Below are 15,769 nucleotides of genomic sequence, written 5' to 3'. Positions count from 1 at the left end.
CAGCCGGAAGGGAGGCATCAAACGTCATTAGTAAGCAAAAGAACTGAGGCACTGGAAGAGCAATGAAAGAACTCAGGCGATGCTACCAACAAGACAAGCAAAAGCAGAAACCCCAAACAGCAACAAAAATAACCCACCTACCTCCATCTCCTGCCTACACACCCAGCCACTGAGTCCCACCATCACTGTCATGACCTCCATCATCTCAGTCACCTCAATCACCACCATCAGCATCATCAGCATCACCATCACCACTGCCCTCTCCATCCCCACTATCCTATCTATCATCCTCGTCATCTCAGTCACCGTCATCCCCGCCACAACGATCACACCCACCACCACCACCCGTCTCCACCATCTTCCGCACCACTATCACTCCACCACTACCATCACCCATATCACCACCATCTCCATCACCACCAGCATCCCCCACTGCCATACTGCCCTCACCACCATGATCACTAACACCTCCATCACTATCCACCATCATCCCCATCGCCACAGTCATCCCCACCACAACGATCACACCCACCACCACCACCCGTCTCCACCATCTTTCGCACCACTATCACTCCACCACTACCATCACCCATATCACCACCATCTCCATCACCACCAGCATCCCCCACTGCCATACTGCCCTCACCACCATGATCACTAACACCTCCATCACCACCCACCATCATCCCCATCATCCCCATCACTACAGTCATCCCCATCACCCTCATCACCTCCACCTCGGCCATACCGCTGTTCTGTTGACATCCTCAGTCTGCATCATCTACATCAGCACTATCACTTCCATCCCCATCATTTCCATCAACTCCATCACCCAACCAACACTCTGTGTCAATATCATCATCGTGGCGCCCTTTAGTCCCTCACACCATTTATTACCTATTACCACACCACGGTGAACACAGCAGTCACCAATACCACCACTGCGCACTGTGCCTCAGCATGGCCACCGTCACCAGCCCCCTCACATCTGTCGCTAACACCACAACCATCACTTTCTCCTTCCACACGCAGCAGCAGCATCTCCAGCATCACAACCAGCAACTCTGTCACCACCCTCACCATAGCCACACACCCCACCTTGGTCTTCATCAGTCTCTTCTTTTGAACCATATCCTCTTTACAAAGCTGAAGCCTTGGCCAGGCCTCACTCATCTGTCTATGCCTGAGTTTATTCTTCCTTTGTATATGCTTAGCCCAGAAAGTGGAACTATTAGGAGGTGTGGCCTTGTTGGAGTGGGTGTGGCCTTGTTGGAGTGGGTCTGGCCTTGTTGGAGTGGCTGTGGCCTTGTTGGAGTGGCTATGGCCTTGTGGGAGGAAGTGTGTCTCTGTGGTCATGGGCTTTGAGACCCTCATCCTAGCTGCCCACAAGCCAGGCTTCTCCTGGCTGCCTTTGGAACAAGATGTAGAATTCTCATCTCCTCCAGAACCATGCCAGCCTGGATGCTGCCGTGCTTCCTGCCATGATGATAACGGACTAAATCTCTGAACCTGTAAGCCAGCCCTAATTAAATGTTGTCCTTTTCAAGAGTTGCCTTGGTCATGGTGTCTCTTTACAGCAGTAAAACCCAAAAAATATGACCATGCTTTACAAGACTGGAGCTCAAAGAGGGAGGCACCTTGGATGGTAATAGACCATTGCACATGACATGCATGACAAAGGTTTTGATTCAGGCTTTCTGAGGGTTGGAGTCAGGCCTGCTGTGTTAGTCTGTCTCTCTTAACAAGATACCTGAGATGAAGTTCTCCCTAAAGAGAAAATTGTTTATTTATTCAACAGTTTTGGTATTTCATGGCTTGCTCTTTGGTCCTGCAAATATCTCCTCTCTAGGGCCCCAGAAGATGTCAGACACCAGCCACAGTGGGCACTGATCAGTTGACCAGACATGGCTGACAGCTCCTGGAGTCAAGGTGACGGGACTTGAGCCACCTCCATCGGAGCCAAGTGTCTTGAACTACCTTCCCCTTCTGTTTTCTCCTCTGCAAAGCAAGGTCCTTAAATATGGATCTAGCTAGCCATGGAGGCTTAGCTCTGTCATCTCAGCATGTGAAAGACTGAGGCAGGAGAATAACAAGTTCTAGGCTCTCTGGAGAGCTGTGGGTGCAGTAACCTAGGCTTCCCCTACCCCCACAGACCGTCTGCCCAGGCTGGGATTGAGAAGGGACGGTCAGGAAAAAACTGGCTTTTCAAGGGGCTGGGCCAGGCAGTGGTCACTGCAGTTTATGCTTCCCTCCTGGGACTTCAAACAGAGGGTGGGGACAGCAATATTTGTCACATCTGCTCTGCACTGTGGTCTTGTGGTTGAGAAGCTCCTCCTGAACCCTAAGCTTGAACCTACTCCCTCTCTTGCCCAGGCCCACTCCTCCCCTCAGTGACTCCAATGTATCTTCTATTACTCTGTAACTGCAGTCCCCTTACTACAGCTACCTCCAGGCACAGGTCACTGTCCTGTGCACCGACCAACACTGACCTGTGTGACCAAGGTCTGAGACAGGAGAATGTCTGCAGTTGGGGCCTTAGGTGAGGTCCAAATAATTCTTCAGGTCCCCAGCCACAGGGAGTTAACATGAGACCCTGACTGGTTGAAGGAGGAAGTGACAATGCACACAGGAAAACAAGCTCAGTCTTACTTCTTTTGTGTCTTTCTGTCTGTCTCTCTATCTGTCTGTCCCCCATATCTCTCTTGCACACACACACAATCTCTGATTTCTCTCAGGCCCTAAGATTGGCTGCACTGGCAAGTATGGACACTAGGGGGCGATAGATGACCTCGTTTTAGAGCAAGGAGTAAGCTTGTTCCTTCACATTTCCCGTAAAATGCAAGAGCTCAAAGGTGAGAAAACCAGCACTGAGGGGTCCTCAAAGGGGCTGGTACCAAGGTAACATGATAAGAAATCATGGGCTAGAGCCATCTCACACCAGAACACTGTATGAACGGTAGCCAGTATCTATGCATTCCTACAGGAACTAAAGGGGAGACATGGGTGGAGTGAGTGACAGAGTCAGAAGCTGTGGCCGTCTGGATGCTGGATGTTGCAACTGGGGTTGCAACTGCAGCCCCCTCTGTCTGTCCAGCTGCAGCCTGGGTCTACCAAGCAGCTATTACCCAGTTCCAATTCACATCAAAAGACTCCTTCCTTCCTTCCTTCCTTCCTTCCTTCCTTCCTTCCTTCCTTTCTTCTTTCCTTTTCCTTTCTTCCTTTTCTTTGTTCTCACAGCAGAAAACATACAGTTGAAGGTTAATGTGACATTTCCCAGGTTTTAAACGCTGGCAACAGACTCAAAACTTTCCCAACTCAAGAGTCAGGGAGAGGATGTCTATATGGCCCCACCACAGACTTTTGGGGCTATTAGAGTGTTTTGTTTTGATTGGCCTGAAAGTCCCAATGTAAACCGGGCTGGCATACCCCCTCTGGAGCACCAGGATTAGCAAGTCCAGCCCGAGGCTGAGGGGATTTTGTTTGACCCTGGGTTTAGCTTGGCGAAGACTCTCTTGCCCTGTGCACTCCAGCTCAGGTGTGGGGACTGTCCTTCCCACCTCTCCCTCTCCCGTACCTTCTCATCCACCTCTGGGAGGATGGGGACTGGACATGACATTGTTTAGAGGAGTTTCGTGCAGCTGTTTCCTCTGAAATGAAACATTCCTTCCGGAGGGGGTATAGGAGGGAGGAGAGGAAAGAGGCTGGAAAGATTCAGAAAGCTAAGGAAGCGTTCAAGGCTCCTGGTGCTCAGCAGTGTACAGGACTCACAGGGCCCCTTCCTCCCCACGGTTATAAAGTAGCTTTGCCAGGGAGAGGAGACTCCAGTAGAGCTGCCTACGTGTTAGGAGCTCCAAGATGCAGCCTTCGTGAGACTTCTCCCCTGCTGGGAAGGGCTTGGCTGCTGCTCCAGGTGCCTGAGAGTCACTTGTGCTCCCTGGAGTAACTCCAAGAGACCCACGGATTTACCCGGCTAGACACCTGGATCTGCTTCTTTAGTCTGCTATTGTGTGTGCCTGGACTGAGGCAAAAAGACGCTTGCTCACATGGGCCCACAAAAAGCCACACAGAACCACGGGTCTCCTCTATGTGGGCTTGGCCTCCCCAGCAACCCTAACAAGGGAGCATGGGAGCTGTGGGTAATGGCCTCCAACGTGCTCTACTGCAGAAAACGACAGGACTTCTTTGTAGTTATTGAATAAATCTGGCTTTTTGGAGTCATGATTTTACAGATACTTTTAAAACTCACTTTGGTGCATGATTCACAATCAGCTGTTTAACTAGTAAAGTATCATAGGAATGTCAGTTACAAAAGTGCACAGTACATAGTACAAGTACATAGGGGCTGCAGAGATGGCTCCTGGGTTCAAACCTTGTTCTGCTCATGCAGAAGACCCCGGTTCAGTTCCCAGCACCCACTTTATAGCTCACAGTTGTTTAAAACTACAGTTTAAGGGATCAGACACCCTCTTCTGGCTTCTTTGGGAGCCCACACACTTACAGCATACACACACACACACACACACACACACACACACACACACACACACACACACGAAAGTATTAAATAAAAATCATTAAAACAGATCTTGTCCAGGCATGCTAACACATGCCTTTAATTCTGTCCATGTAGTGAGACCTCAAAATAAAAAACAAAATAAAATAAAAATAAAATACAAAGTAGATAAATAAATTTTAAAATGAAAAGAATAGCATCTAGAAGGTAGATGAAGGCAGATTTTTGTGAGGCCAGCCTGATCTATATATTGAGTTCCAGGACAGCCAGAGCTTCACAATAGAAAGACCCTGTCTAAAAACAAACAAAAATAAATAAACTCACAGCTACTATGGTGTAGGTTCATGTATGTTTGGAGTGCCCATCCCCCATCTTGGAGAGGAGCTGATGCTTGCAAAGGGAAAAAACAGTTGTGGCAGGAAATTGTGAATGAAGCATTAATGATCTAGTGACCTCGATGCAGAGATCGCCAAATAATGAAATGTGAAATGTGGAGTAGCGTCCGGTTATTACACTCCTCGGTTTTTTAAGCATTCAAGAGTCCCTGGTGGAAAAGACAGACACGCTATGTACTCATGCATACGTGGATTTTGTCTGTAAAGTATAGGACAGTCATCCTATGATCCACAGATAAAGAGAGCCTAGTAACAGCGAGGGCTTAGTGGGCGATGCTAGGATCTTCCTGGGAAGAAGAAATAGAATAGACTCCAGGGTGGACTGTGGGTGGAAGGGGATGGGAACAGGAGGGATCAGGTTGGAGGGGGAGAGAGATGACTGGAAATGGGAGGCATTTCCAGAGTGAGGTGGAACCTAGTACAATGGAAAACTCATAGAATCTACGAGGGTGACACTAGAGAAGATTCCCCTAATGGGGGACACAAAGCCTGAACTGGCCATTCTCGGCAATCAACCAAGGCCTCGAGTGGAGGGACTGGGACACAAACCCAGTCACACAACCCTGATCTATGGTTTGTTATGCCTGCAGGATGTGCTGGGACCCGAGCCTAGCATAATTGTCATCAGAGAGATGTCATCTAGCAACCAATGGGAGCCGATGCATTGTCCCACAGCCAAACATTAGACAGAGCTTGGGGAATCCTGCAGAGAAAGGGGAAGAAGGGCTGGAGGAGCTACAGGGATGAGGGACGCCACAAGAACATGGCCCACAGAATCAACTGACCAGGATTCATGAGGGCTTACAGAGATCAGGGAGCCTTCGTGGGTCTGACCTAGGTCCTCTGCATTGGTTGTAAAGCATTCTAGTGGGACTCCTAACAGTGGGCACAGGGGCTCTCCCTGGCTCTTCTGCCTGCCTTGGGACTCTTCCTCCTACTGGGCGGCCTGTCCAGCCTTGATGTGAGAACATGTGCCTGGTCTTACTGTGATTGTTGTGCATGTTTGGTTAATGCTCCTGAGTGGTGCTCTTTTCTGAGCAGAGGTGGAAGGGGTGTGGACCACAGAATGGGGAAGAGACTAGGGGGAGGGGAGAGAGGGGAAGGAGGGGAAACTGTGCTCAGGTATATATGGGAGAAGAATGAGTTAAAAGAGAAAAGAGGGTAATAGGAAAAACCAAATCACAGCAGAAGCTGGGAGTGGTAGATTCAGGCTTCCACCCCTGTACAGACAGAAAGCAGGGCTGCTAGGTTCTGTAACTCGTCACCTTTAAAGCCACAGTTGCCACAATCACTTTCCTGGAACTGCTAATAACCACACACCTCAGGCCAAGATGGGTGGTTCCCCTGGGCCTGCAGAGGGACAGTAGGTAAAGTCAGGTCTGGGTAAGATTTGGTTAAATCACTGCTGCTAGAGTGCACCCTGGCTCTTCAGTGCAAACAAGGTTGCTGCCCTGGCTGTCACCCAGCTGGGACGGGTTTTGAGGTCAGAATGTTATGGTTCCACAGGCCAAGAAAATACAGGTCAGTGTCTCAGCTGAGCAGGCCCATGCCACAGACTGGAGGTGGTAGTGGTGGGAACTCATAGATTCAGACGTGGGGTAGGCACAGAGGCGGTGCAACAGAGGTATGCTGCGAGCTCTGGGGCCAGCATCCTTTATGACAGTTCGGTGCTGCTGGCATCCCCTGGGGAAGCTCTCTAGTCCGAGTGGACTTTTGGGGAAGGGTGTTTGTCCTGTACTGAGTGCTCAGAATCTGGGTCTCTGGATAGGGCTCAATTCAAAGCTCTTCTTGGGGTACAGTTTCTGCAGCTAAAACAGACAGAAATCTGTGAGCTGCTACAGAGTTGGCCTTTCCCTTTTCTTCATCATCTTGACATTGGGCAAATGCTTTTTTGTTCCTCTGTTCCCACACACGGGATGCACGCATTCTAAGAATGAACATTATTAGGGAGATTGAAAAACAAATTTGTTCAAGTTCACAATGTTAAGGCAACAGGGCTGGCCGAGGAGCAGGAGGGGTTTTCTCTGTCTAGAAAATTCTGAAGACTGTTCTTGCTTTAAATGAACTTCATTTCGATTCACAGTTCTCGTCAAAGGAAATTCCACTCCATCTCGCTGAGGACACACTTGAAGCCTGCAGCAGCTTCTCACAACACCTACCCTAGAACTCTGCCTTCTCAGAGGAGGCTCACCATCTTCTCCCTTTGAACATAGTGCTCCTGTCCGATCTCGGCTGTGGCATGGTTGGGAAGACACACCTGACTTCCAAGGCAAGGCTGGATCTCACAGGCTTCAGTCTCATCCTTCAAGTGTTCAGAAACCAGAAGCCTTGCTATGAGAAAGCCAAACTGCCTGGAGGCCTCAGGAAGGGAGGCCTGTGCTGTGCACTGACTGTCCCACCCTTCCCTCTCTCCCTTCTTTCTTTCCTCTCTTCCCCTTCCCACCTTTCTTGAGGCTGACCTTGACTTCCGGATGCTCCAGCTTCTACCCCGGAAGTACTGTGACTAAGTGTACTGAGGTGGTTTGAATAAGCATGGCCCCCACAGGCTCCTATATTTAAATGTTCAGTCATCAGGAGTGGCGCTACTTAAGAGGGATTAGGAGATACAGCCATGTTGGAGAAAGTGTGTCACTGCAGTAGCCTTTGATGTTTCACAAATCTGAGCCAGTCCCAGTATCCCTCTCTTTCTGCTGTCTGTGGCTCCAGGTACAGAACTCTTGCTACTTCTCCAGCATCATGTCTTCCTGTGTGCCTTCATGCTCCCTGCCATTTTGATAACAGACAGAAACTGAAAGCAAGCCCCAATTAAAGGCTTTCCAAGAACTGCCATGGCTGTGGTGTCTCTTCACGGCAGTAGAACACTGACCCAGACAACACGCAGTGCATCTTCTGCCCTGCACCGCGATGCCCTGTGTTAGTGGAAAGCCTGTCAAGAATAAACATCATTAGATGTGGACCATGTCCTGAAAAACAGTTTTTTATAAGTTTTCTGACTTAGGTATCATAATACTAATATAGTAATGCTAAAGGAGTAGTAGCAATGAGAGACAAAGAATCTCTTCCTCTCATAGTTGAGCTGTGCAGAATTTGGGCGGGGGTGGGGGTTCTTTGCTGAATCCAGGCCTAGAAAAGAACCTGATATGCACACTCTTGTCCATGACGTCAGGCCTTCTGCTGCTCTACTCCTCTGCCACCTTGAGGTCAGTGGAATCTTCTAAGGCCTGGAAACCCCAGAGCCATACTTTTTTAAAAGTTTAGTCACCACCCCACACCCTCCAATCGGCCATTTGAGAGCTTCTGCTAAGCTCCCAAGCCCCTCTTTAGTTCCCTTGGCTTTGCCTCTGGAATGGCCTAAGGATTTCCCACCAGATGGGAGTCTCTCACTAGAAGTTTGTTTTTCTTCCTGGCAAAATGCCCCCAGGTAAGACTGGAAGAAAGGGAGTGGACATTCCTAGGACATCCGTCCATTTCAGTTAGCAAGTCCTGGGTCTATATCCTCCCAGGCCCAGCCCTTAAGGTCTCAGGCACTGTGCATAAGTTCTAAGACTCAGAGGGGCACCCATATCTATGGGGTCATCTTGACCATGCTCCAGTGTGGAAACACCAGGGGTTTCTGTCTAGTTGAGCCAAAGACAGCCTCAAGGGCAATCCAAGCCTCCTGACTCCTCTGTCCCTAGATAATTGGCTCTGACACAGGTGTTCAATTCCTGGAGGTAGTGGCTGTGTGGAGCGAATTTGGACAGATGGGCTGGGGCGTTCTTATGACTGAGTCTTGTATTGTTTTGACACTAGACCGAGATGAGGACAGGAAGAGAAGCAGGTGGGTGGGCCTCGCTATGGACCTAAACTGACCTCCTTACATGCTCTTACTTCAGCACGAAGCTGCAGAATCCAGGAAGTCCAAACTGGAGTCTTGCTGACGGTTACACAAATGACACTCAGGATGGAGGTTGAACCTTTTGTTGTCTGGTCTGTCAACTGCTCGGGATAAGAGGATGCACATTGAAACTGTGCTCTAAACTTGGGTTTCTTATGCTAAATGAGGCCTGTACAATAGGACCAGAACCCCAGGCTGTAAGTGCCTTTGGGGAAAACCTCAGCAGGAGTGCAGAAGATAGTGTGCCTTGTGTGGCAGGAATTCTAGAAGCTGCATGCTATTTCCCTGTTTCCCACCGCTGCTCCACCCTCCACCCCCCAGCTCCAATCTGAAGTGGCCTGAACAGGAAAAGGGAATGTACGAACAGGATTTAAATTGGAGGGGCAATTGGTGGAGGAGGAACTATCTCGGCTAGGGTGGGGCTGATGTGACCCAGGCATTTTCCTCTGAGGTTGAAACATCCCATCTTTCAGGAAACCTCATTAAGCAAGAAGATAAACAACTCAAAATAGCTTCAGGAAGTCCCTGAAACTGATCAGATTCACTAAGCCCCTTCCTTCCAGGGTAAGCAATAAACCATAGTTTCACACAAGTTGACTGACTACAAAGAAAACTCGACCAAGAAACAGGCTGAGATGCCTGGAAGAGATTTAGACCAACTAAATCACTTGGAAAGGCCAACCTGCCGAGCTCACTGAAGCTGTGTCTTGTGCTTCAGGTTCCCAGCTTCTGTGAGATTCACATGTGTCTGGGATGTGCTTTGGAGATTTATTGGTTCACCAAGTTGGACTTGGGTTGTATCCATGCTTGTGTCTGTTGTGGGTTCCCTATCTGGGGAGAGTTGACGTGTACGTTGAATCTCCTCAGGAAAAGTCTTGTCACACAAGAGCCATCTGTGAGTCACCACCACAAACATCCTTGCTTGGGGGTCAAGGAGGACTCAGAGAAGGGTGGGGAGGAAGGTATTCTATGGCTGACTGACCAAAGTTGGACAAGGTCAAGATCTAGCGCCCTGCCCAGGACACAGCAGCAGCTCTGTTGCCCTGTTCTCTCACTGTGGCTCTGTTTCCCGAGCATCCATAGTGTCTGGGAACAAGGCGAGATCTTGGCATCTTATGGAATAAATGGCTGTCATCTGAGGAGGACAGTTTTTGTTCCCTGAACTTAGCTGGAGTTGTAGGCTATTGTGAGCCTCCCAACTTAGGTCCTGGGAACAAACTCTGGGCCTCTGAAGAGCAGCAAGCACTCTTATCCCATGAGCCATTTCTCTAGCCTGCTTCCTAAGCTTAGATATAAATTGTTTGATTAATTCATTACCTATTTTTTGAGTGGCCCGGGACTATCCTATCGCTAAATGTGTGGCTAGCCTGTCTGCTCTCTTTCCTCAACCCCACCTGCTCAGAGAAAACTCTGGCCCAATTCATCACACTTCAACTCTGCATTTCTTGCAACCCACCCAAGAATGTCCCACCCAGGAGCTAAGCTTTTGACCATATATGGGCATGATCCTAGCTCCTAGCTGACACATCATTATCCCTCACCTAAAAAAGCCCCTTGTGTGAGCCCTGCTGCCTGATTTCCCTGGCCTCCCTTCCTTGGGGCAGATGAACCGGCCTAGGAGAAGCCTTTATCTATTTTTTTCCCCCGGAGCTGGGGACCGAACCCAGGGCCTTGCGCTTCCTAGGCAAGCGCTCTACCACTGAGCTAAATCCCAAACCCTATCTATTTTAATCTGGCCTATATTTCGTTGGTGGAAAACCCATTTTCAAGGATGACCTTGAACTTCCGATCTTCCCACCTTTACCTCCCAAGTGCAGGGACTTCAGTCTGTACTATCATCCCAGGCTTAGTCCCTTCACTAGGCTGAGCTCTTGGTAAATGCAATCTCTTCTCATCTCCACACTCCGGAAGTTGGAGGAGCAGCAGCAGGAAATAGAGGTCAGCCTGGGCTACATGAGACCCTGTCTTAAAAACACAAAAAACAAAAGTAAAGAAAACGTTATTTCCAAACGTTATGGCCACCCTCAAAATATTTTTGTTATTAATCTTTCTGGATTGTTTCTCTTTTCATGCAGCCAAGGCTGGCATCAAACTCCTGATTCTCCAGATCTACCTCCTGGGTGCTGGGACTACAGGTGAGCCACCATACCCGGCTGTTAGTCTCCACCCACTCCTTTTTAATAAATCAATAATATGATTTTTATTAGGTTAGGGTCTTTATGTTTGTTTTGGCTTTGGTTTTGTGAGTCCCTTCTTAAAGGCTCATTCTAATTACCTCATTTTGCCCTGGGTTACACAGTTGCCAGGCCTACCTAGGCCCTGTGAGTGACTCTCAGCCTACCCTAAGGTCTTCACCTATGCCTAGCAGTGGCTCTCAATCTCAAAGCTGACTCAGAGTCACCTGGGACCCTTGTGAAAACAAACCACTGCAGTTTCTCACTGAGTTGTTCTGGGGCGCCTCAAACCCCCAACATGATCCTAACAAGTTCCCAGGCAGTGGTGGGGCTTCTAGGGTGAGAACAGCTTTGAGAACCACTGGGCTGCATTGCATCCGAACGGTCCCACCTGCAAAGCAAGCTCTTCCTACTCTCCCCTCAGTGGCTTGCTCTGCTATGCAGTGAGATAGTGTGATGCTAAAGAACTTTGGCAGCTCACAGGTTAATGGCCCTGGTTGTTAACCTGATAACCTGCCTGAGGCTGGTCCACAGTCTGGAAGTGCAGGGTGGTGTGTGCAGACATCTGGAGGCTTTGGCAGCCCACCTTCTCAAAGAAGAAGCCGACCACGGCCCTCAGCCCTCTCCTGCCACACCCACACCAGCCTGCTGTAGCACAGCTGGCTGACCTGAGCCACTTCCTCGAGGGCCAAAATCCGGACAAGCTATGACAAGCATAAATATGAGTCGAGATGTTGGAATGGTTCTCGAACGACTCCGCTGTTAGCCCACGACTTCCCCTTTCTAAAGCTTGGGCTGTGCATCTGTAAACTGGGCGCAAGGAAAGTAGCCCATGAGTGGTAGGAACTCAAAGATCGGGGCTTTCACAGCTCTTGGCTTTCTGCCTGTCTTCGAGCGAAAGTTCAACCACTGGTAGCTGTTAGTATTTTCAGAAAGTGCTTGACTCCAGCCGCCTCCACATGGAGACCTGGTCTTGGAACGCGAACGCTCCCACACCATTCCCGGATTGCACCAGGATACGCCCGTCCTAGAATGCCAGCGTCCGGGCCCCAGGGCTACGGCCCTGAGCCAGGTTGCTAAGGGGAACCGAATCGGAGCGGCGCAGAGAATCCACGGGAGGGGCGGAGCCAGAGAGTTGCCTCCCAGTTGGAGGCCTAGGGGTAAGTCCCTTTGGGGAAAGTGCTGGAGGCAAAGGGGTGAATGGGAGGGCTTCGGAGGACCGCCGGCGGCCTAATTGGGAAGTAGAAAGGAAGAGGGAAACCGCAGCGGGTGAGACAGTTAGACAAGGATGTAAGAGACTGGAAGGGCAGAAACTCAGGGTCCCGGGCCGGCCTCATCCACTGGAGGCCCAAAGCAGGAGGAGCAAGGCGCAAACCTGGCCTCGCCACTAGGATAGAGTAGGTCGGTATGGGTCCTGCTTGGAGCCAAGCTGTAGGGCCGGAGGCAGAGTTGGAGACTTGGCAAAGGGCAGCCCAGTGTTGTGCTAAGAGGTGTGGCCATTTGACTGCACTAGGAGTCTGTGATGGGCGGAGTCTGGTGCTACCTCCCGCAGGGCCCGGAGAGAAGCACTGTAGGGGGCGTGTCGAGGGCGTGGTCTCGGGGGGCGTGGCGTGGCCTGACAAGGCCGTTGAGCTTCTGGACTGACTTCGGGAGGGGGTTGCTGGGGAGAGCAGTGGGACAGAGCCAAGCTGCGCAGTCAGACACGGGTTGGGGCGCCAGCTGAAGACGCTGACTTAAAAGCGCGTAGCCAGAACCCAGGCAGCAGGTAAGAGAAGCCTGGGGGAGGGGACAGGATAATCGGAAGCAAACTTAGCTTAGCCCCGACTTCCGAGCAGGATTATTCCGCCAAGCCTGTGGGGCCCCACATGACAACAGGTAACAGATTAGAACAGTTAGTAGCTGAGAAGGATCGTTCACCTTCCAGTCCCGAACTCCCTAGATCTGGCTGCGCCACACACCAGCCCTGTGACTCTGGGGCCTGTCCCTGCCCCCAGTCCAGAGCTCCTCGGGTTCCAGAAGGAGGAAGTTAATTGAGATGAGCTTCGATCACCGAGAGTGACCTTTCTCAACAAAAGCCAGGAATGTGAGGGCTAATAGGTGACAGGCAATGTGGTGTGTGAGGACACTCGCTTTCAGATTGCATAGCTAGACCTCACAGATTTTTGTAAAATGTCACTGAGAGAAAGATTTAGGTTGCCCTAGGTTATTGGAAGGGACATCAAAGCAAGGTGGTTTCCATTCTTTCCCTCCTTCCAATTTCTGAGCACACCACTGAACTGGATGGACTTGGAGTGGAAACTTAGCCAGACTTTTCCAGGTGAGCTGGTGGAAGCAGCGCCTAGAGGGTTAGCAGAAGCAGCAACTTTCTTTTGGGGTACATGGGGAAAAGAAGGGGAAACGTCCAAACCTGCTCAGAATCTAGGCAAGCCCTAGAGCTCCTTGCTGTGCCAGGGATTAGGCACTCATGCAGAAGGGGCTCCACTTCTCATTGGTGTGGTGGTGTCCTGGGTCCTGGCTGTGCCAAGGATTTAGGCTTTGACACTCAGCCTCATTGGATTCCACTCCCCTTAAACCTTAGTTTCCCCATCTGTGACTTGGGGAGCAATGGCCTAACAGTAGTAGCAAGAATTAAGTGAAACTGTGTGTACCATGCCTGACAGGACACTGAGCGCCCAGAAGCCTTACTCAAAGTCTCCTATGATGTCAGTGGGCAGGTGGTGTGCTGTCTTCCTTCTGGGAAATAAACCCGTCTTTGGGGTTTGGCTTGGTTTAGATGACTGACGGGTAGCTGCAGCTGTCCCATCCCTGACCTCATCAGAGTCAGAAACTGACACCAGCCATCAACGTCATCTTGTTCTTTTGTGGGTCAGAAAGTCTGTTACCTGGACAAAAGAAGGTCTGAGTCCATAACATTGCTTGGGGATGATAGGTATTGAATTTAAACAACCCCCCCCAAGAAAACCTGCTTAAGGAGTCCATCCTCTCGTGGGCCTAGCATTACCCTCATCCTGAGGTGTGTGAGGCTCCCTGATCCCATCCCCCTCCTGGAGAGGCTCTCCCACAGCCTGGGCTAGCTCAGGGTAAGTCCTAGTAGTCTGTGAGGCTTTAGTGGCTGTGAGGCTGGTATGGGCTGTTTTACTGCAAACTCAGTTTATGGCAGGAAGGGCACATGGTCTGTGTGATGAGGGTTGGGCACAGAAGGCATGGAAGGTGCTACATGTGAAATTTGGGGGGAGGTGAGATCCTGCTGTAGAGTCTACTGTAAAGTACTCTGGAAAGCCTGGCTGAAGGCTGGGCCATGTGGAGAAAAGACTGCGTGTGGAGGTGGGGGTGGAGCACAGAATCTTTGAGGATACTCTGGAGAACCAGTGAGCAGCAGGGATGGGGTTTAGACTTGAGCAGGACTTTCTGCCTGGACTCCCCAGTCCTGATTAATCTTTTACCCACACACTGCCTGCTCCATGAATGTCAGCTTTTTGGTGGCATTAGATGAGAATTTGCTACAGTGAGAAGGGAGCACCTTTAGGAGGAGACATTCAGTACTAACTTGCCTAGTGTATGTGGGACCTTTCCATCACCCCTCCCATTCTGTGACATGAAATGTCAAGCAATGGCACAATGATGGGTCCACACCATTCAGTCAGCATCTAGGAAGGAGCTTGAGTCAGGGATGTAACACAAGATACTTGAGGAAAGGATGAGAGGGACCTTTGGGGCCTTAAGGACTAGAAAGGTGGGCCGGAAGGATTTTTGGACAGAGGGAGATGCTCAAAGGCAAGGTCAGCTTGTCGATGGAGCTCTTGAAAAATGGCTGGGTTGCTGGTCTAGCTCAGTGGTTCCCAACCTTCCTAATGGCTGGGAACTTTTAATACAATCCCTCTTGTATGGTGACCCTCAACCATTAAATGATTTTTGTTGCTACTTCGTAACTGCAATTCCACTATTGTTAATTGTAATGTAAATATAACTGTGTTTTCAGTGACCATGGGCAACCTCTGTGAAAGGGCTGCTTTGACTGTAGAGGGGTCACAGCCCGCAGGCTGAGAACCACTGGTCTAGCTAAGGCTCTCAGAGTATTAAAGTAGAAATGGTAGAAGGGATGAACTCCAGAAGAGCTCTGTGAGGGAAAAGCTTGGGCTTGTGTCTTGGGAATTGAGGAGCCTTGAAGGGTTTAAGGCAGGGGAGTGGTGCACAGCTTGACACTGTGTGTGCAAGATATGCAGGGGTAGAGGAAGTCCAGGGGACTTTTGGTGAGAGAAGACTACAGGTTAGGAATGACAGACAGCCAAAAGTGGTGGAATCCAGCTATGCCCTGCCGGTGGAGCACAAGTAGGGCTCAAAAGGTGACCACACTAAGTGGGTGGTAGTCATAGGGAGGGTGAATGCTGTTGAGTGACAGGATGGTGGCCTCCAAGAATGACCTATGTTCACCATGGGGGGTGGGGTCTGGGCAGAGTCAGGGAGACTGTGCCAATTAGCTGTGAGTATCTGATCAGGATGGGCAGGAAAAGTACCCAGGCTTCCCTGTTCAGCCCAGAAAAGGCTGGAGTGAAGGACTGATCATTTGGGCACAAGATTCCCACAAGGGGTGTATTTTGGTTCCCCGAGGGTACTCTGAAGTTTGACATGCAGGAGAGCCCCTTATTTTAGAAGCGGAAGTTCCCACTGGCTGGCAACTCCCTTCACTTTGGAGACCTACCCATTTTCCCTTGAGGGCCAAACAAGGTCAGATCCTCATACATTTGTGTGTGTGTGGGGGGGAGATCTCAAGACAGTGGCAGCTGACCCAGCAGCCTAAGCCCTGAGCATT

General features: G+C 50.2%; 1 protein-coding gene across 2 annotated transcripts in view; it reads left to right on the top strand.

Annotated features, from left to right (window-relative positions):
- Nucleotides 1-12,136: 12,136 nt before the first annotated feature.
- Cd82 (CD82 molecule) overlaps nucleotides 12,137-15,769 on the top strand; it is a 43,754-nt gene continuing 40,121 nt past the window's right edge. Inside the window, exon 1 of one of the 2 annotated variants that reach the window (XM_032903762.1) lies at nucleotides 12,137-12,360. The gene's annotated coding sequence lies outside the window, so the exon portion shown is untranslated. Of the gene's footprint in view, nucleotides 12,361-12,584; nucleotides 12,725-15,769 lie in introns of those variants that run through there. The other variant, XM_032903761.1, reaches the window with a different exon arrangement.

The sequence above is a fragment of the Rattus rattus genome, chromosome 5 (assembly GCF_011064425.1).
Source record: "Rattus rattus isolate New Zealand chromosome 5, Rrattus_CSIRO_v1, whole genome shotgun sequence".
Lineage (NCBI taxonomy): Eukaryota > Metazoa > Chordata > Mammalia > Rodentia > Muridae > Rattus > Rattus rattus.
The sequence above is the reverse complement of the archived record's forward strand: the minus strand, read 5'-3'. Positions and strand labels throughout refer to the sequence as shown.